Genomic DNA, 21,477 nt, shown 5'->3' on the forward strand with positions numbered 1-21,477 from the left:
CTTCGTTCTTTCGGACACGGAGGACGAATTCCGCATCACGCTCCATTGAATATTGCTTAAGCGGGAATCGAGTCCCAGGCCAGCCGCGCATAAACCTGGACCACGTGCACGCTCGGGACAAAGCAGGGCTCCCCCCTTCCCGTGACTCTGACAGGTGGGAATAAAGGGTGCGCATGCGCAAGCCGGAGTCCAGGAGATGCCTGTTCAAAAAAATCCCCTTTACGTTCCACGCACAGTCCGTAGGTTCGGAGTCTAACACGCGGCTCGCCCAGAACGGTCTAGCTGAGTTAGCAGGAGCCGCGAAGTAGATTTAGCAAGGGCGCTTGTGAATTTTGCCTCATGTGAAAGGGATTTTGCTTAGATTCGACGCCCGGCCTTCAGAGGTAAGTTTCAAGTTTCTTTCGCTTATTTTAAGCTGGCGGTGGCCCTGAAGGATCCAGGTTCGATTCCTGACCTGGGCATATTTTCATCCGAGCCCACCTCTGTGGCGGAGTGGTTAGCACAAATCACTCATCCTCATCGTCGCGATTAGCACAAAAGTGACAGAAAAGCGACGATCAATCTATCATCCGGTCATCAACGTTACTATTAGACGAAGTGGCGGGAAAGGTACTTGAAGTCGACCCGACCAAACCTCCAAAATTTATCATCATTATTATCATTTATTATTAAAGGTGCTTACAGATAAGGAGACTAATCACCCTTGTGACTGATTCACTAGTGTCTTTTTCAAAAATGTTATTCGCTCTCTCTCTCTCTCTCTCTCTCTCTCTCTCTCCCTCTCTCTCTATTTCTTTCTTTCTTTCTCCTTTTCTCTCATATCTCCACTTTCTATCAGTCTCTCCCCTCGTTTTATTTCTCTCTCTCTCTCTCTCTCTCCGTCTCTCTCTCCCTCTCTTTCTATTTTTCTTTCTCCCTTTCTCTCATTATCTCCACTTTCTATCAATCTCTCCCCTCGTTTTATTTCTCTCTCTTTTTTTTCTCTCTCTCTCTCCGTCTCTCTCTCTTTCTCCTTTTCTGTCATTATTTCTACTTTCTATCAATCTCTCCCCTCGTTTTCTCTCTCTCTCTCTCTCTCTCTCTCTTTCTTTCTCTCTTTCTCCTTTTGTCTCATTATCTCCACTTTCTATATATCTTTCCCCTCGTTTTATTTCTCTCTCTCTCTCTCTCTCTCTCCGTCTCCCTCTCTCTCTCTCCCTCTCTTTCTTTCTTTCTTTCTCCATTTCTCTCATATCTCCACTTTCTATCAATCTCTCTCCTCGTTTTATTTCTCTCTCTCTCTCTATCTTTTTCTTTATCTCGCACTCTCTTTCAACCTCTCTCTTTTCAATTCTCTTTCTCTATCTCTCCCTCTCTTTCAATCTGTCTTTCTCACTCATTCAATATCTCTTTATGTCACTCAATTTCTATTTCATTCTCTCTCTTTCTCTCTCTCTCCGTCTCTCTCTCTCCCTCTCTTTCTTTCTTTCTCCTTTTCTCTCATTATCTCCACTATCAATCTCTCCCCTCGTTTTATTTCTCTCTCTCTCTCTCTCTCTCTCTCTCTCTCTGTCTCTTTCTTTATCTCGCACTCTCTTTAAACCTCTCTCTTTTCAATTCTCTTTCTCTATCTCTCCCTCACTTTCAATCTGTCTTTCCCGCTCTTTCAATCTCTCTTTATCTGACTCAATTTCTATTTCTCTCGAAAATCAATGCTGATTTAAAATATCAAGCATAAGTGCTTAGAATTTTCTCTTGAATATTTAGAACATTCTTCACTTGAGCGTAGTTATTTGTAAATCGAATTAGAATTTCCATGGCAACAACTGTGCTTGCACCACCTAATCAAGAATTTACGTGTTCGGTTCCCGATTCTGGCACATGCCAGTGATTCGGATGCGTCCAGACAAGGTGGTCGGAACAGATTTCGTTTACCAGGCTACGGCTTGCGTTTTTCTGATTTTGCTTCACTTTTCTGCCGCTTTTGGTAATTGGGACGACGAGGATGAGTGATGATTAGATGAATCTAGCGGACACTGCATGCCCATTCTGGGACACAAACCTGGAACCTTCGGTGGGAAGAAGCTGGCCATGATAACGGTAGGGTTGCCTGTATTAGTAATACAAAACAGAACTATTTATTTTTTACCTTAAAGCAAAGTTCTACAGTATTTCATTTGATAAATATCGATATAAACATTGATGTAAATGTTCTCTCGGGCTATCGACCAGGTGAGTTGTGGAAAGGATTCCAAACTTTCGAGCTAACGTCACTCTAATCTTCTTCATGGTAGAAGTTCTACTCTGAAGTTGATGAGAGTGGCGTTAGCTCTCGAAAGCTTAGAATCCCTTCCAAACTCTACCCTGAAGATGAGAGTGACGTTAGCTCTCGAAAGCTTGGAATCCCTTCCAAGCTCTACCCTAACTTCTACCCTGAACATGAGAGTGACGTTAGCTCTCGAAAGCTTGGAATCCCTTCCAAACTCTACCCTGAAGATGAGAGTGACGTTAGCTCTCGAAAGTTGGAATCCCTTCCAAACTCTACCCTAACTTCTACCCTGAAGATGAGAGTGACGTTATCTCTCGAAAGCTTGGAATCCCTTCCAAACTCTACCCTGAAGATGAGAGTGACGTTAGCTCTCGAAAGCTTGGAATCCATTCCAAACTCTACCCTGAAGATGAGAGTGACGTTAGCTCTCGAAAGCTTGGAATTCCTTCCAAACTCTACCCTGAAGATGAGAGTGACGTTAGCTCTCGAAAGTTGGAATCCCTTCCAAACTCTACCCTAACTTCTACCCTGAAGATGAGAGTGACGTTAGCTCTCGAAAACTTGGAATCCCTTCCAAACTCTACCCTAACTTCTACCCTGAAGATGAGAGTGACGTTATCTCTCGAAAGCTTGGAATCCCTTCCAAACTCTACCCTGAAGATGAGAGTGACGTTAGCTCTCGAAAGCTTGGAATCCCTTCCAAACTCTACCCTAACTTCTACCCTGAACATGAGAGTGACGTTATCTCTCGAAAGCTTGGAATCCCTTCCAAACTCTACCCTGAAGATGAGAGTGACGTTAGCTCTCGAAAGCTTGGAATCCCTTCCAAACTCTACCCTAACTTCTATCCTGAAGATGAGAGTGACGTTATCTCTCGAAAGCTTGGAATCCCTTCCAAACTCTACCCTAACTTCTACCCTGAACATGAGAGTGACGTTAGCTCTCGAAAGCTTGGAATTCCTTCCAAACTCTACCCTGAAGATGAGAGTGACGTTAGCTCTCGAAAGTTGGAATCCCTTCCAAACTCTACCCTAACTTCTACCCTGAAGATGAGAGTGACGTTAGCTCTCGAAAACTTGGAATCCCTTCCAAACTCTACCCTAACTTCTACCCTGAAGATGAGAGTGACGTTATCTCTCGAAAGCTTGGAATCCCTTCCAAACTCTACCCTGAAGATGAGAGTGACGTTAGCTCTCGAAAACTTGGAATCCCTTCCAAACTCTACCCTAACTTCTACCCTGAAGATGAGAGTGACGTTATCTCTCGAAAGCTTGGAATCACTTCCAAACTCTACCCTGAAGATGAGAGTGACGTTAGCTCTCGAAAGCTTGGAATCCCTTCCAAACTCTACCCTGAAGATGAGAGTGACGTTAGCTCTCGAAAGTTGGAATCCCTTCCAAACTCTACCCTAACTTCTACCCTGAAGATGAGAGTGACGTTAGCTCTCGAAAACTTGGAATCCCTTCCAAACTCTACCCTAACTTCTACCCTGAAGATGAGAGTGACGTTATCTCTCGAAAGCTTGGAATCCCTTCCAAACTCTACCCTGAAGATGAGAGTGACGTTAGCTCTCGAAAGCTTGGAATCTTTTCCACAACTCGCCTGGTCGAAAGCCCGAGAGAATATTTTCATCAATTGTTGCCAGGAAAGCTTCAATACTTAACTTCATTATACTGGTTTGATTCTAATTGTCTCTCGTTGCGATTGAATTCGGAATAAATTATATCCATTTGGAAAACATACTAGATCGTATTAATCTTCATCACTTTAATTACAATAATTCCATGATACTGTAGACCTCTTTTCTATTCGATATCAACAATACTGCATAAAACCCTTATTTACATTGCTTCTCTAGTGATAATACAAATTCAATAGAAGTAAAACAAATCAAAATTATACAGAGATAAAATAAGTAATACATATGAGATAAATTACTTTCGGACATGAACTTTCTTATGCTACTTCACGTATTTTCAGAATAACAGAACAACAGATGTCTCTATTTACAAAACACAAAAATACAATGCGCCTTAGTTAAAGCAACACAGAAAATAATACAAATTCAAATTGTACAATTGCATATAAATACACTGTTACCTAGTATCTATAAATAGTATACGTTTATGATTATTATTATTATGTCCATATAATTGCCCGTTCTAGTGTTCCTAAATGCATGAGTGATTAAAGTTTTGTTTTTTGTGTCAGTGGTATTACATAAGCATGGGTGATCGTGATTACAAGAAATGATCAGTTCTGGAGTATTTTTTGAATGGGCGAGAATGTTCATAAACTGTGTGTGTTTAACATGTCATTATGTCAGCATTGACAATTTCTAACATAAAGAGTTGTGTACACAAAATTGAATTCCACATACTATTTTCTCCATGAAGTGGTTATACAGTATTAACAGTTCTGGAATAACAAAAAAAAAAAGTTATTACCTATATTCCTAAGAAGTTTTTATCTATAACCATTCGAAATTTACCGAATATGATAAAGGTTCCTCGAAATTCGAATGTGGGAAGTTGTTCCCCGATTCCACTCTGATATAGTGTACTTCCGAAGTACTTGTAATATTGGAAATGCTTCAGTCATTTTAAAGTTTAATGATACTTTTATTAAAACATAGTTTGTCAGTTGTTTCCATATCAATTCTGCTCCATCTGTGGGTAATGTAATGAGACTTTCCGGTTTAAATATTATAAACATGAAAGAAGTGGACAAAGAAGATTAATTTTATATAATTTTAGTTTACAGTTTCACAGATATTTTGGAGACGGACTCGAACCCCAACCACCCTCTCTTAACGCCTTTATGTATAATAACATTACATTAAAAGGGTTTATAATACTTTTGTGTTCGACTAAGCGCCGGAGAAAGATGAGAGAGAGGATATAAATAATTTTATCTGGAATTGAATTGAGGAGGAGGATTATGATAAACGTCTGAGGCAGGAAGCATAAATTGCCCATGAAAGATTAACAACAACCCAGACGCACAGTTTAAGTGAATTTCAATGTAGGAATCCGTTTAACCCTTCCATGTTTTATTATTTTGATCTGAAAGAAAAGGTCGTGACCTTTCGAGAAATGGCGCTCCAATAGGAATTGAAATTGAATTGGGACTCATCTTTTATTTTACATTGGTACTTCCCCTTGCCTTTATAAGGAAATCGGGTATGCTAAACGTGGACAGTCTCTGAGTTGTAGCGATGATGCTTGACACCACTGAAAGAAAGGGAATACCACGTAACATATGGATGTTTACGTTTTTTCGTCCATCCGCTAGATGGCAGCATTTTACTACTTTACATACATGGTTTCATTTCTTAAACACTAAACAGTGTGATTGCTCTTCTTGTAACTTGAAATAGTTTCTTGGATAGCCTGCTGAAAGAAATTCAAAATGATAATAAAAAATCAATTATTGACCAGTAAAGGCAGAGATGTACATAAAAGCATGGAACTGTTATTTAAGCGTGTGTGTATTTAATGGAAAGTACAGGTGATCCGTTAAAGTAGGGTATTTCCTGGTATTACATACACTTGAACGCATGGAACTGATATTTAAGCGTATGTATACCTATTTGGGCCTCCCCCATGGCGCAGTGGTAGCGTCATTGCCTTGTAATCAAGGGGTCCCGGGTTCGATACCCGGTGGAGGCACAAGTGGTTCGGATCCCACTTTAAACTGTAGGTCCAGTCCCGATTAGCCTTACTGTGCATAAAGTGGACTTAAAACACCAACTCAAACCAATGTATACCTATTTAAAGGAAAGTACAGGTGATCCGTTTAAGTAGGGTATTTCCTGATATTTCATATCAATATTTGACAAGTAGTAAACCAATGTAAGAGTGTCTTAACTTTCGTGACAGTGCCATGTAGTATTTTTTAAAAAAAGTCGATTCCCCTATCCTAACAATTTTACTCGTAAATACCGTTTTAAATTTTTAAACATTATTGTAAATATTGAATTAATATTAATATATAAATTATGGCATGATCATAAAGAGTAATTATTCTATTATGTCTAGGCTTATTGACAAATATAAATATTTGTTAATGAAAATGGCTGTGCAAACTAACAAGAGATATGTCAGTAGAACCTCTCGCGGTAAATGTCTGTTATATCGGAGACACATTTCTATCGGATATTTTCAGTTTTAAATGGTTCGTACTTACCAATTGTGTATTGCGGAACATAGTTGAAGGTGCCATTATGATTTTTACACGAAAATAACTTCGATTTTTCACATTACGAGTAATTTTTTTGGGTCCTTTCTTCCGTTGCGGAACATACGATATGGCGCGCACAGCTGTGGATCATCACGCGTCGTGCTTGTGTATTGTCGATTTGAAGTGGGTATGCAGTGTCTCAAACTTCTTAACAGAAAAATAAATACTTTCGTGTTCAATATGTCATCACAAACCATTGACAGATAGCCCCATAAACCATTCACGATAGCCCCAAAAACCATTGACGGATAGCCCCAAAAACCATTCACGATAGCAACACGAACCATTTCCGGCAAGTTTAGGTTAGGTTGGGTTAGGTTAGGTAAACATAGTTTAAAAAAAATTAAAAATAAAATTCTGGTAAAAAAAAGGCACGTTTGGAAACACTGACGAGACGGCTTGACTTTCGACGCTCGCGCCATCTGCAGGTACATAATGGAAACAACGGCATAATGTTGTCGCTTTGCACAAAATGCAAGTTTATTATATCAAAAGTGCTTATATCTTGTTGTGCAGCATTTTACGGTGAGAAAATACCTCCACGAACTTTCAAAATACTACAGAAACTCATTTCCGTAAGTAGTTTCTTCTGTAAAATGAAGGAATGTATCTCCGATATAATAGACATTTACCCCTCTCGCGACCTGTATAATTGATACCAGTTGGCCGCGGACCAGCGGTTGAGAAACATTGGTCCAGACCTTTACGCATGGGCGTATTTAAGGAGGGGTTCAACGGGTCCAAACCCCTCCCTTAGGTCCAGTAAAATTACCAGATTACCTGTTCTATCAACTTGTTCATAAAAAATTTCTTCGCAATTATTTTATTCTCCTAAATTTGAAACGTATAGGATTCGATACGGATAGGAAGGAAATTACGTAATTCCACACACCAGATGGGATTGCAGACCAAATGTCTACAATTTCGTGATAGTTTTGGAATTTCTGCGATAGCAAACTGCATTGGGACGGTCGAATCAGTTATAATGTTTTTCTTCGAGTTCTCTTAAAGGAATTTGGTTTTTAAAAATGCAGTCCAAGAAAACCAGGGGAACACCGTAACATTCTCAAGTTGTTTGACACAAGATGAAAAGAAAAGTGTCAATACTAAGTAGAAAGATATATCAGCAAGCTCTTCAGTTTCATGGACTTCAGTAGATTGTTTACATAATAGTGTTGCTCCTTCAACAAAAACGCCACTCGAATTTGAAATTATCTCATTCCCGCATCCCCATTATAATAATTAATGTAAGTTACAGTAACTGAAATAAAATTATACGTGTGAAATATATACTAATAGATTGACATTCGATTTCTAAGGGGGAAGTGTGGTCATCCTTATTCCCCTTCCAGATGTCCATTCTCCTATATTATACTTTCACCTAAAAATTTAGGGTAGAGGAATCTTATCGCCGTTATTAAACGATATTATACACTCAAAGAAAATGAGATAATTTCATGCTGATGAAAGTTCAAAGCAACTACAGGGTAAGGGGGTATGAAAAAAGACTAGCAGAATCTAAGAGTAGCAGGACAAGAGAACACTCAAGATGGTATTAGTTTTTACGTATTTCTTGCATTATTTCTTCCATACGGTCAAGAGCACCTGTAATGGGGCACAGAGGGGTAATTGCCCCCTCGATTAAAAATTTTATCGGGTGTTGGCCCTCGGCGCTGAACAATGTAAATGAAAAAAATATAAAGAGAATGCCATGGCGCCCCACGATTTTTTTTGGGCCCAATTAAATCAATATTGTTTTCAGTTTGCTAAAATTTTTATCAGAAAATTATCTTGCTGGCTTCGCTCGCAATTTGATTCGTTTGTGTACTGCATTGTAAATTATTAGAGAGAGAAAGAGAGAGAGAGAGAAGTAAGAACAACTAAGAACTTCAGACTGTTGCTCCTAAACAATTTTGTCTTAAATAGAGGAACAATTGTTCGGAGGAAATGGTGCGCGCACATGCCAGAGGGAATTTATATCATTTTTGCTGTTGCTTTGTTATGGGGAGGATGAATTGACTTTGTAATGTATTAAAATAATGTGGATATAATATTATATTCGCAAACACCCTCAGTGCAATAAAACTGAAAGAGTGAGATAAAATGAGTTTTTTTTACAGACTGAACTTTCATCAAAGCTTTTGCCCCCCCCCCCCCCAAATCAGAGGGTCTGCGCACGCGTATGTCAATGATATACTTCGAAGTAGATTTGTGTTTCTTTTTAAGAAGTGTAAAGACTATGATAATGGATATGTACATACACACAACTTCGTCGGGTTCAGCAAACCTCCCCCCCCCCCCCGCTCCCCAACAAGCTTCAGGTCAGCTGTCCCGGAATTTCACTTATGAAATAGCAACCCTAATCATACCAAAAGTTGATCCTCACTTTACGTGAACTATATATACGCCCGTGCCTCTCTATGTATCCCCTTTTCGGCCTCGATAGACTGTACTGAAATCTTACCACATACATGTGTGAATGGCTCAGGCCATTACGATATCGTACACACAGAAGTAGGAGTGCATAAAAATCACTTTGAAATGAACATGTCTGGCAGTGCCAAATAATGCATTATTAGTTCATCACACGGCACATCAGACGTTATGCATTTCTCTGTGAATTCTCATTGATTTGGTTTATTCTACTTCGCTTTTCTGATTGCGCAGATGAGGATGATACGTTCATAGCCTGTATTATTATACTATTAAACGTATTATTATATTTATTAATAATAACTTAATAATACTCAGCGGTGAACGATGAGACTCGGTGAAGTACACAGTCTCCTCTCAGGTACGTACAGGGATAGTGTTAGGCAAAGACAATGCTTCACAGCACAGAGAAATAAAACCACATTACTGCAGTAGATTAACCTAAAGGTAGATGGAATAGCAGAGGCCACCTCATTAGCTCTTGAATCAGCAGTAACTCGTGGGCGACAGACTTGTTTGTCTTCTCTAGTTTTCTCTCTACCGTCTCATCCATCGCTTCATTTAGTTGGCAACACTGCACTCTCAGCAACTGCAGACGGGTGACCAGCTGTTCGAGATCCAGTTTCTATTTCCATTTGCCGGGAAACGTGCATAGTCTTTAACTGGTTCGTAAGTTGTTCTACTTGAGTCTTTATTTCCTCAACATCCTTGCTTCTTTGAGACACAACTACGGAAATCTGACTAATATTTTCTTGGACCTCAGCCCAGAACTGTATTTTGTCAGTCTCGAACTCGGCCAATATCTGTTCCATCGTCAGCTGTTTTTCAATAATCTTATTGCACTCCTCCGTGAATTTCGAGGTAATATCCTCTACATCGATGCGAACACTGTCTGTGGCTTTATTAACATCAGCTGCCAAGCTACGCCTGAATTCATTAAAGTCTATCTCTCTGGCCTGCCGGATATCTTCAGAGAATCTGGCCTTAGTTTCCTCGTTTTCAGATTTCAGTTGTTGAATTTCACAGGCCATCTCACCTATTTCAGCTCTCAAAGCTTTCATAGATTCGCCGTGCTGCTTACCGATATCATCCTTTAATAACGCGCATTGTCTGCCGATATCTTCCTTTAATATTTCAGATTGTCTAGATATCAGCCTTCAGCGTTTCAGATTGATTATTGATATCAGCCTTCAAGTTGTTAATGGAATCAGCTTGCTGTTTAATATCAGCCTGTAATGTCTAGGACTGTTTGCAAATATCAGCATGTAGTGTTTCAGACTGTTTGCTAATATCAGCCTTCAAGTTGTTAATGGAATCAGCTTGCTGTTTAATATCAGCCTGTAATGTCTGGCACTGTTTGCAAATATCAGCATGTAGTGTTTCAGACTGTTTACTAATATCAGCCTTCAAGTTGTTAATGGAATCAGCTTGCTGTTTAACATCAGCCTGTAAGGTTTCACAGTGTTGGCTAATATCAGCTTGTAAAATTTCCATACTTTCAACTTGCTGCTTGCTAATTCCTTCAATCATAGCTTTTAAAGCTTCAAACATATTTAATGGATCAGATGAACTATCCGTAGACAATGATTCACAATCTCTACAAACCAAATCGGTAGCTTCGTGGCTTTCGTTCGAATATCTAGCCCACAACATTCATAATGTAGAAGCTTTGTACATTTCTTGCACACAAATATGGTTCTTTCTTTATCAATGTCCCGACAACAATCGGAAACATTAAGTCCTGAACTCGATGTAAGATTTTTATTTGAGCTACGCAAATCCTTCTTTCCCATTTCGAAACGAAATATCTCTGTGCTTTTCTACAACTAAGAAAGTCCAGTGCTCTTGCACAATCAATCTCAACTTTAAACAATTGTCTTGCCCTTGTACACTACACAATCGAGCCAACACGTTGAGCTGCCACTTGATACGTTCATAGCCTGTATTATTATAATATTAAACGTATTATTATATTTATTAATAATAACTTAATAATACTCAGCGATGAACGATGTGACTCGGTGAAGTACGCAGACTCCTCTCAGGTACAGGGATAGTGTTAGACAAAGACAATATTCACAGCACAGAGAAATAAAACCACATTACTGCAGTATGTATAAACTGAAAGGTTTTATTCTTTGTTTATTGCAATTATAATGCGAATATACTTGAGACGAAGGCGAGGATTTCGCTTTGTCGATGAACTGACTCAACTAAAACGCATAAACTCAATGCGTGGCTATCAACATGCCTATGATCACACGGGCTTAGCTTGCTCCCCGAACTACCATACCAAGATGTATGCACAACACCAAGGAGTTCTTTTTAAGTTTAAAAGCTTCGACGATCCGTGGCGAAAGTGTGATATTTCTTACGCAATATCCTCGCTTTTATACTATTTTTGAGAACACAGATTCAAGTACAGATGAATCACTCACTATCTACAAAAGGATACTATCAACAAAACTGACATCTACATGTTTAGAAATACAAATGCACATAGTGCACTCTCGCAAATATGAACTACTCATAATAGAGCATAAAATACAATAAACATTAAACAAAAGATATACATTATAAACAAGGTGCAATATTACATATAATAACCCGGAAATTACGATTTATTTGCTCAAAAAAATATATTAGAAGCGTGGAGAAGGAGAAGCGTGGCGGGCGGCGCTGACGGAGATGCTGACATTTGCGACCTGTAATGCCCGCTTATTTTTATGGACATATCCAGACATTTATATAAATATTGCAAAACGAGCACTAACCTGTGTTATAAGAGTTGTTCAAACTGATATCCACCAAGTGCCAAGTGTGTAGACTTTCGGGGAGAATACGTTGAATAGCCTGAAATTTTCGTGCCTGTAGCTAGTCCTTTTGGGTCAGGCCGAGAACTTATCAGCCCCCCTCGTAACATGAACCTTGCGGCTGGCATTCCAATCCTCTCACTGACACAACACACATACACACTGCAATAACAAAAACAAGTAACTGCAAGTAACCAATAATAACACTCTTGCGCACAGTACGAAATTAACACGCTCTTGGTTTACAGCTGCTCGCCACTATATTCACAGCTCTGTCGCGAAGGAACAAAAAACTCAAGCTCGGAGATTTCGGATTGCAAGGAAGCTCACGAACACCATTGACTTTTAACGGTTTCGTCTACAGCGTAATCTTGATACAGTGTTGCACATTCGAAACCTCCAAACGATCCCCATCGGCACAAAACTCTTTCAAGGATATAAACTTAAGCAGGACATTACTGGTCAAAACTATGATTAAAATGTTTTATTATCTGTGGCTCTTAACATCGTTTCTAAAGCGTATTTTTTTGTGTATATAAGGGCAGAACTTGGATGAATTACAGATGATAAATTATAACACAGGTTAGTGCTCGTTTTGCGATATTTATATAAATGTCTGCATATGTCCATAAAAATAAGAGGGACTTACAGGCCGCAAATGTCGGCATCTCCGCCAGCGCCGCCCGCCATGCTTCTCCCGATTTCTCGGCTGAAGATCGAAATGGACGCACTGTAGATCGTAATAGCAAATTTTGAATGGAAAATTCTTCCTACAATGTTCATGATATACCATTGTTGCGAGCAGAAGTATTTTGCTTTTAAGGTACGAGTTGAGTTTGGTATCCTCAAAGTCAAGCAACCTAAACCACGGAACGAATGAACGTATTGCATAACTTGAAGGATACACATGTTACAAGGTTAAAGGGGTTGAATAAATTTGTGATTCCGATAAGCTATGGCGTCTCATAGAAGCTATTATGGAACGTAGTAAAGTGTTTTTCAGTTTTTACATCTAGCAGTTTTACATTTTGTGAACTAATTTATCCATTAGAACAGCTCAAAATGCCCATAATTGTATGAGTTGTATTGGCTGAATGTACACGGTGTGTTTACAAAGCTTTTAGACTGGCTAAATAAAAAGTGTAAATATGTGAGACTTGCCGTAAGCCTTGGTTAGTCTTCGATGTACATCCCTTCTAAGTCCACACACTTAGTGACATGGCTGTACAATTGCTGGAGCGGATATCATCTTTTTGTATTGTGTTTAAATTTCTCGTCACAGATTCTTCAATTTCCAAAATGTCGAAACGTTGGCCCGTCAGGTGAGATTTCAATTTGGGGAATAAAATGTAGTCAGCCAGTGCCAAGTCTGGCGAATAAGGCGGGTGGTTTGACAAAATCACTTGTATCCGTGCCAGAAATTGTTGGACAATAATGCATTGTGGTGTGGCGCATTGCCGTGCTGTAAGAACGAAGCACCGGATTCAACCAGCTCTGGTTTCACTCGTCGTAATCTCTTTAGGAAGCGCTCTAAAATGGGCCTATACACAGCTGCGATCATCAATCACCCTCAGTGACTGTGCCTGATTTTCATTCAGTTTTTGTCGAACTTTTTTTACAATACCGCCAGTTCGACTGGTGGACGGACGACCCTCATTGGGACCACCCACCACATCTTCCTGACCATCACGGAATCGACGATGCCAAATGAAAACATTGGAATGACCAAAGGCGTAACCAGTTTTCAGCATTTCAGCGGTTTCTGAAGGAGTTTTACTGAGTTGTACACAAAACTTAATCGCCACCCTTTGTTCTGTTTTCAAATGCATGACGCTGTTACAAAACACTGCACTAGTTTAAAAGCTGTAACTCACTCATTACTCCACCGAATCAGACACCCATTTCACAACACACTCAGTACATGTGACACTACGTAATACAGTGTGTCCGAAAAGTCACGCAACCCGGTGTTTACGACCGTATAACGGAATAGCGAAACGGAATGAGAAGAAACGCTTTCTGCCAAGAGAATGCCCTGTATATTGGGAAAATTTAGAGAGACAAACATATGTAAGAACATGCACGTTGTCATGTGTTGCCAGTGTCCCTCGTAATATTGTGAAAACATCGATTTTTGGAACAGCCCATTTATTCCCTGCTGCAATGTTTTTGAAACTTCGTCAAAGTTCTTTTTCTGTCAAATTCATTAGATGGCCATCCAAATTGTTCGTTGGTATTGTGAAATGTTGCAATAACTTACCTGAGTGAGTTCTGTGCATCAATATACACGATTTGCAAATATTTTTTTTCCGCCTTTGGCAACACTTTGCTTATTTGTTATTAAAACATGTATGTTCTTACATATGTTTGTCTCTCTAAATTTTCCCAATATACAGGGCATTCTCCTGGCAGAAAGCGTTTCTTCTCATTCCGTTTCGCTATTCCGTTATACGTTCGTAAACACCGGGTTGCGTGACTTTTCGGACACTCTGTACATGTGCCAAATGCCACATCGCAGCATTTATCTTGTTACAATGTTGCCAGTCTAAAAACTTAGAAGACACACTTAGGTGATGGTTGGATAAGTGACGTTTCTAGGGTTCGATACCCGGTGAAACCACATCGTGGATCGGATCTCACTATAAACTCAGGGTGTCTACTAGTCTGAAAAACCTGGAAAAGTCAGGGAATTTTATTTTTCTGGAAAAATCAGGGAAATTTACTATTTTTCTGGAAAAAATTGTATTTTTATTTCTGGCCCATGCCAAAGCTAGTGACTTGCTACTGGTATTTCAAGAAGGTGTAAAAGGTATCAATTTGAAAAACATAGCGCAAATATCTATGGATGTACCAGCAGTTAACTGGAAATGTCTTACCTTTTTCAAGGAAAACATGACTATTAATGAGCCAGAAAGTACAACATTGCTGGAAATAGGAAGCTGCAGACTTCATGTTCTTCATGGTGCTTTCAAAGCATCTATTCAGAGTTCTGGTTGGAACGTAGTGGTATTCTTAAGAGCAGTGTACAATTTGTTTAAAAATGTTCTAACTCGGAGAGCAGATTTCACAAAAATTACAGGATTTTCCAAAAAAGTTTTGTCCAATTCGGTGGTTAGACAATGGAAGTGTGGTGGAAAAAGCACAGTACCATTTCTGAAAACCTTTGCTGACAGAGTTTCTGGTACCAAGGAACAACCAAGGTGTGAAAGCTTTAAAACTATTAAAGTCACAAGTGAGCAATCCTCTTTTACCAGCCAGGGTAGCTTTCTTTCAGACTATTGATAGAACCCTTCATGTCAGGTTTCAGTCTGATTCACCAATGGTGCCTTTCCTTTATGAACATTTGCTCAAGTACTGAAATCCCTTATGTCCAGGTTTATAAAGAAGTCCATTCTGCTTGAAGCTGTAAGTTCTGAAGATCTTTTGAAACTAAATCTAACTGATCCAGAATGTGTGTGTTCTGCAGAAGAAGTTGACATTGGATTTGCAACGCGAGCAGCATTTAGATTTGTGAAACTATCTGACGTTACATTTTCGTGAAGATTGTCTGAAAATATTACAATGTTTGTGTAAGAAGATATGTATGAGATCACCATTGAAATATAGGCTCACATATGGTGCTGCATGTCTCTCTCCAGGATCTGTTTTGGATGAAATAGCAGGTGAAGACCAAGTAAATGTGGCATTACAAGTCCTAGTTGAAAAGCGCCATTTTTCAGGCCCTGCTGCAGATGATATAAAATAGTTCTAGACTTATATAGTAATGACAGTGTGATTGCAAGAATGAAAAATTTTGACATTGCTGTTGATCGGCTGGATCAGATGGATGACAGTTCTTGAAGCCTGTAACAACAGTGCCTTTATACTGTTTTTCCATAAGATTTTAATGCTTTCACGTTGAAATGCTTCTGTTGAGCGCAGTTTCTCTGTAAATAAGCGATGCCTTGTGGATAATCTTGATGAGGACTCACTTAATGCTCAATGATGTATACTTGGAGGGGTTCAAAAGTCTCTATAACAAAATCTTTAATCCATGCAGCAAATGGAAAGTGGAAGGAAGCACTGAAAGAAGAAGCATGATACAACAAAAACTCAGAAGACTCATTTAGAAGAGACGAAAAGAAGTATGGTAGAACTGAAAGAACTCAGTACAGTGGTGGAAAAAAAGTTTTTCCCCATAAGACTTTAATGGCAGTAAATAATGCCGGAAAGGTAGGCAACACACATTGCACCTTTAGGTGATCGGGTGATTCTGTCTGTCTCAAGAGCAACTCGTCTTTCATGCAATAGCCAACAGACACAGGAAATGTAGGAAAGTCACGTGACTTGTCAGGTGGAATGTTGTTCGTCAGAATATCGCCTGTTCTCAAGCCAAGTCGCAGAACCGACAAGAGCTACACGTTATATCTCCGAAAATGATTCGCCTAAAAACGTTGTACGAAACGCTAAATTAATTATTGCCATTATTACAAAGGCTACTATACTATATGTGCCGCGGCAGCTCGTTCGTTAGGGCGTTTGATTACCATGCGAGAGATCCGAGTTCGATCCCCGACTGGGGAGAATTGGAATTTTGTCCACCTGTTCAAGTGGCTCCGGCTCAAGTGGGTACCTGTAGGAAACTCAAGTGGGGGTGGGGTTAAAAGCGGCCAGGGGCTTGGTGCTGATCACATTATCCCCACCTTCGGCCGTAACAAGAAAGTGTGGGGCCCTAACTCCACACCTCCTACACTCCTTCATGACTTGGTGCAAAGCACAAGGTAGTACTTTGCATCTTCATTTACTATACGTCAGATTTGGTCGGAACAGAAGTTTCTAATCTCTACGTGGACTTTCTTCCAAGTTTAGCAGGGATGTAAATAGGCTCCAGTTTTTCTTGACACAATTCATCATGTTATATTTCGTTATAAAAACCACGGCCGATATCTTGTGTGTGTGTGTGTGTTTGGGGAGGGGGTATAATTCAAACGTGTGAGATGATTCTTTCCCACTACTCCATTCCCCGATTCTTCGTATCTGAAATAACTCTCAATTCCACACACTGAAAATGTAGCACTTCCTACATCTTAGCATGCAAATATCTAGTAGCAAAGTAATGTGTAGGCACATAGTGGTTCGGATCCCACTTTAAACTGTAGATGCATTTCCGATTAGTCTTACTTTGCATAAAGTGGTCTTAAGACACCAAATCAATCAACCAACACAATCCCGTTATTGGCCAGATTATCGAATCCACACCCTTCGTCGCGAATAACATAAGCAGGAAGACAATGTGAAATTACCGAACAGAAACAGAACCTAAAAACTACAACGGATAGATTGGATTAAGTCGGCGATACAGCACGCGTTCTGAAATGAAGAAGAATACGAAAGTTGAAGCACCTCGATACACACACACTTTTCCTCTCCTCAATGGTAAGCTATGCTTCTTGCAGAGAAGCCTTTACGTAGACCTTCAAGGCCACGACGAGAAAGTGTTCTACATGCAATGGCGGGACCACAACATACGTCTAGTTTGATATGAAAGCTGTGTTCCTCCTTATTTCGTACGTCATTGATAACAGAAACACGGGCCAACCCTAGTTTCTGCTAACCCTAGTTTCGTAGAGAAGACGCCTGTTTGCCACCATTTGGGTCAGTGACCTTCGCTCGTAGTTAGCAAGAGTGAATGACTCACCAGATACCTGTTGCCTGTGAGCTTATACAAGAATAGATATTTCGTTAGTGTCTGTAAGTATTGTTTCTTCTGCAGTTATATTAGTTAATGTTCGAATAATTTCCTAATGGTTACGTTATTTATAAATTAGTTCTCGAGAGTGAGCTTTCTATCTATTTGCACCGGGGCGGGAGGGGATTATACAGCCTGCATGTATTATTTATTTTCCTGAAACAAGAAGAAATTGGAAGACGCAAAATGAGTCGTATAAGAGTAGTTAACAAAAAGAAAGAAGAAAACGAAAATGTAAATGTTGAAGTAAATTATTGTAGAGATCGAGTGAATAACATTTTGTCACGCGGCCTCTTCGATGGCGTAGTGATAACGTCGTCACCTTATAATCAAGGGATCCGGGTTCGATACACGGTGGAGGCACGTAGTAGTTCGTGTCCCATTTAAAACTGAAGGTCCAGTCCCGATTAGCTTATCTGTGCACAAAACAAAAACTAAAATCATAAATTGTCACAGTGTAAGAAAATTTCATGTTCAACCACATATAAAACAAAAAATAATAATTTATTCCATGTTGGAGTTCACATCTGTAGCATCTAACCAACACAATTATGGATCGCAACATATTTTCTCAGATCCATTTTAATTATACATGTATGATAAAATAACAGAAGTAGAGGAAAGAGAAAACCAAGCGAAACACTAATGCCTTCTCCAGAATTTGAAATCTCGTTGCGTAAGGTTCTGGGTTGAAGTCCCGAGCAGGCATGACTTTTTTGTTCTTGCCCTTTTATCTGCTTTATTTCATCATAAATCGTCGTAATGGTTTACCTACAGGGGAAGAATAATGACAATTGCCAATACAAAGCCAATAACGAACAGAACAACAACTCAATTAGGGAGATGTCAAGAAAGAAGCAAGACTTGACAGTGTCTCCATCTCTCGGTTTCTGGAATTGAAAATTGCTCTCTCATTCTCGGTCTCGACTAGTTAAATATAGAAATCGAAAACGTATGTGTAGATACATATATTTCATATATCCCGGTTTTATAGGAGATTTCGTGAGAGATGAAATAAGTACTCTTCGATCATATTTATTTTTGTTACGTAACATCACTTTTCTTCCCAGTCCTGGACGAGTGACCATTACATGAAATTAATGACGAAATACTCAAACACCTGTGACAAGGACGGTACTGAAACCCGGGAACTTTGGTGACGAGATCGAATGTCGACCACTTAATGAGCTCGCCCACCGAGCCTGCTTAATGTTGCTTGTGTCAGGTAATTCGAAATAACTGTCAATATCCTACATTCATTATCATTTGTTTCATAATTTATCTTATTGATGTTATTAACCTGAAGTCGAAGAATTAGTTGAAAGGCAATAATGAAAGATGGAATGTCTCTGATGTTACTTCGTGCCGAATAATATGACGTGATATTATATGAATTTATTAATAATATAATATGCCTAGTCATTCCATTGATTGTTCCCAATTGCGCACACAAAATATGGTATAATGTCCACTCGTAACCGACCTCCGTAGCGGAGTGGTTAGCACAGCGCGCTACGACAGCATGGGTCCCTGGTTCGAATCTCGGCTAGGCCATGGGTGTTCTTGGTGAGTGTCCCTTAATCAATGTCATCATATCATCACTCATTACTCATCTTCATCCTCGCTATTTGCCAAAAGTGAAAGAATAGCGACACTAAATAACAAACATCCAATCAAATCGAACATCTTCACCGATTTAATTCTATATCTTACCAAATTCCCACTTTATCACTGCATCTTGCAGCATCTCAATTGTTTTCCGATTCGAAAACAATTGGAATGTTGTTTTGTGCAGTTGATTGGAAATGTTTCGTTGTTTGGATTATTTAATTAACGTCGCATTAATTAGTTTTAGGCCGATCTTGACAGAGAGAATCGAGAACACAGAGGAAGGGAAAAAGACAAGTTAGAGACCACGGCTCTCTTTAAATGTAGGATTCCTTGAACACGACTGAAGTGACCGCAGAATATTATGGATAAAATTTGTTTCGCTTTTTACTTTTATTTCTATTTCAGTTATTTTACTTCACTTTTCTTCTCCCACTAGCGTTAATCGTGTCGGTGAGGAAGAATTATAAACTCGTGAAATGGACGATGGGACAAAAAATCTATGCCTCTCCCACGGTTCAAGATATTGTCTTATTTTTAAACTTTACGCCAAATATGATTTCACTTATCTCTTTCTCAAGGCGTTCCATTGCCTCTCCGATGGTGTAGTGGTAACGTCTTCGACATGTAATCAAGGGCTTCCGAATTCAATTCCAGGTAGAGGAACATTTGGTTCGGATCCCACTTTTATCTGTAGGTCCAGTGCATAAACTAGACTTAAACAATTAACGTGTGGCATGTGGTCGGTGATGAGAACCATCATTTCAGTGAACCTTCTTGACAATGACTCTAGTATCACTCAAAAGAATATTTCCTTACGAGTAGCTCTTGTCAAGAAACCAGTTCCTGAAATTTTCTTCTGGAAGCCTCGTAGCACCGAGCTGTTTGTTGTGGCTGAGTCATGAGTCATGTGACTCATGCTATCAATGCTCAATCCTTCCCGAGAACACAGATCCACCAGACAAACTTAAGCGAATATTTTGTTATTTGGGTTGCATAAACAACAGGCTTTAAGACGTTACGAAATTCTAGGTCCCGTGGCCCAGGTAATTCTTTCTCTGACTGTACAAAGAAAGCTAAAATCCTTGAGAGATGTGCAAAGGAAGTCCAAGAATTTAATGAGGAGATGAAAGCATTAAAGAAGGAAATAGTGTAGTTGTGTTCTTTGAAACTTTCACATGTTAATGAACGCCAATTCTATATGTTAGAAGAACATTTTAAAGGAAGAAAACTATTTTACAAAATTACATTCAGTTTATATATATATATATATATATATATATATATATATATATATATATATTATTTTTCTTGTGACTACTGAATTCTTATGAAAATAAATTAACTCCAAAAAATTGGTAAAACTATTATTTTATAATGTGTGGGTGTGATCAGATGGCTATAAGGGGTGAAGGAGGCCATCAATAATTTCACATAATGTGATAATGAAAGCTTGCTAGTATATTCGTAAATTCCCATAAACATACGGATGCAAGAGGATAAAGTGGTGAAAAGATTAATCTGATGTACTACAGTTTACGGTTTTAAACTTGAGTGTGACTAAGTGTGAATTTTCATCTAAGTGCTCTGATTTTCTTACATATATCACCTTTGACTGGGTGCCAATACTTTGGGGTTGGGGCAAGGACAGTTAATTTTTTCTTGGTAGATAAGGGATAGCATTAAGAGACCATACTGGTGGGGCAAAAAGTAGGGGGAAAATCCCCCCACACACTCCCCTAGTCGCTGCTACTGTGCATACATGTTCATGTACATTAATTGCACTAATGACGTTGTCTTGAAAATGTTTGTTCTTGGTCTGGAAAACCTGGAAAAGTCAGCGAATTTTGTTTTCACAAAATAGTAGACACCCTGTAAACTGTAGGTCCAGTCCTAATTAGCCTGTCTCCAGAAATGACGAGTGTTAATCTTGTAGCCTTGTAATCAAGGGATCCTTAGTTCGATACCCGGTGGCGGCAAATATTAGTTCGAATCCCACTCTAATCTGTAGCTACAGTCCACACAAAGTGAGCTTAAGACTGAAAGTCAAATTGAAAATCAAGTTTTCCAAGCAAGAGTCGTCACTTCACGACCGTAGTCTTCAGTTAGCAACAGAAAACTTTAAAAGAAACGTGTATCGACAACAGAGATATCATGTAAGGAATTCTGAACTTAGAAAACAAAAGAAGAATCGAAAATTGGACAACCATTCTATTGTGTACCCTCAACTCGAACAAGGTCAAAGTATGCATTAAAAGTCAATGGAACCCGAATGGAACTAGAAAATATCCAGCAACATAGGAAAAATGGGAAAAAATGTTCAAAGCTTTGACAAGCAAGTCAATCAAGAAACTAAAACCAAGTCGATAGCCTCTACCCGTTATTGAACATCATTGTTACTAATG

General features: G+C 39.2%; 1 protein-coding gene across 1 annotated transcript in view; it reads left to right on the forward strand.

The window, feature by feature from the left end:
* Positions 1-303: 303 nt before the first annotated feature.
* LOC145977740 (GTPase-activating Rap/Ran-GAP domain-like protein 3) overlaps positions 304-21,477 on the forward strand; it is a 742,197-nt gene continuing 721,023 nt past the window's right edge. The window contains exon 1 of the mRNA XM_083109991.1: positions 304-383. The gene's annotated coding sequence lies outside the window, so the exon portion shown is untranslated. The remainder of the gene's footprint in view (positions 384-21,477) is intronic.

The sequence above is a fragment of the Lepisma saccharinum genome, chromosome 23, assembly GCF_977018435.1.
Source record: "Lepisma saccharinum chromosome 23, izLepSacc3.1, whole genome shotgun sequence".
Classification (NCBI taxonomy): Eukaryota; Metazoa; Arthropoda; class Insecta; order Zygentoma; family Lepismatidae; genus Lepisma; species Lepisma saccharinum.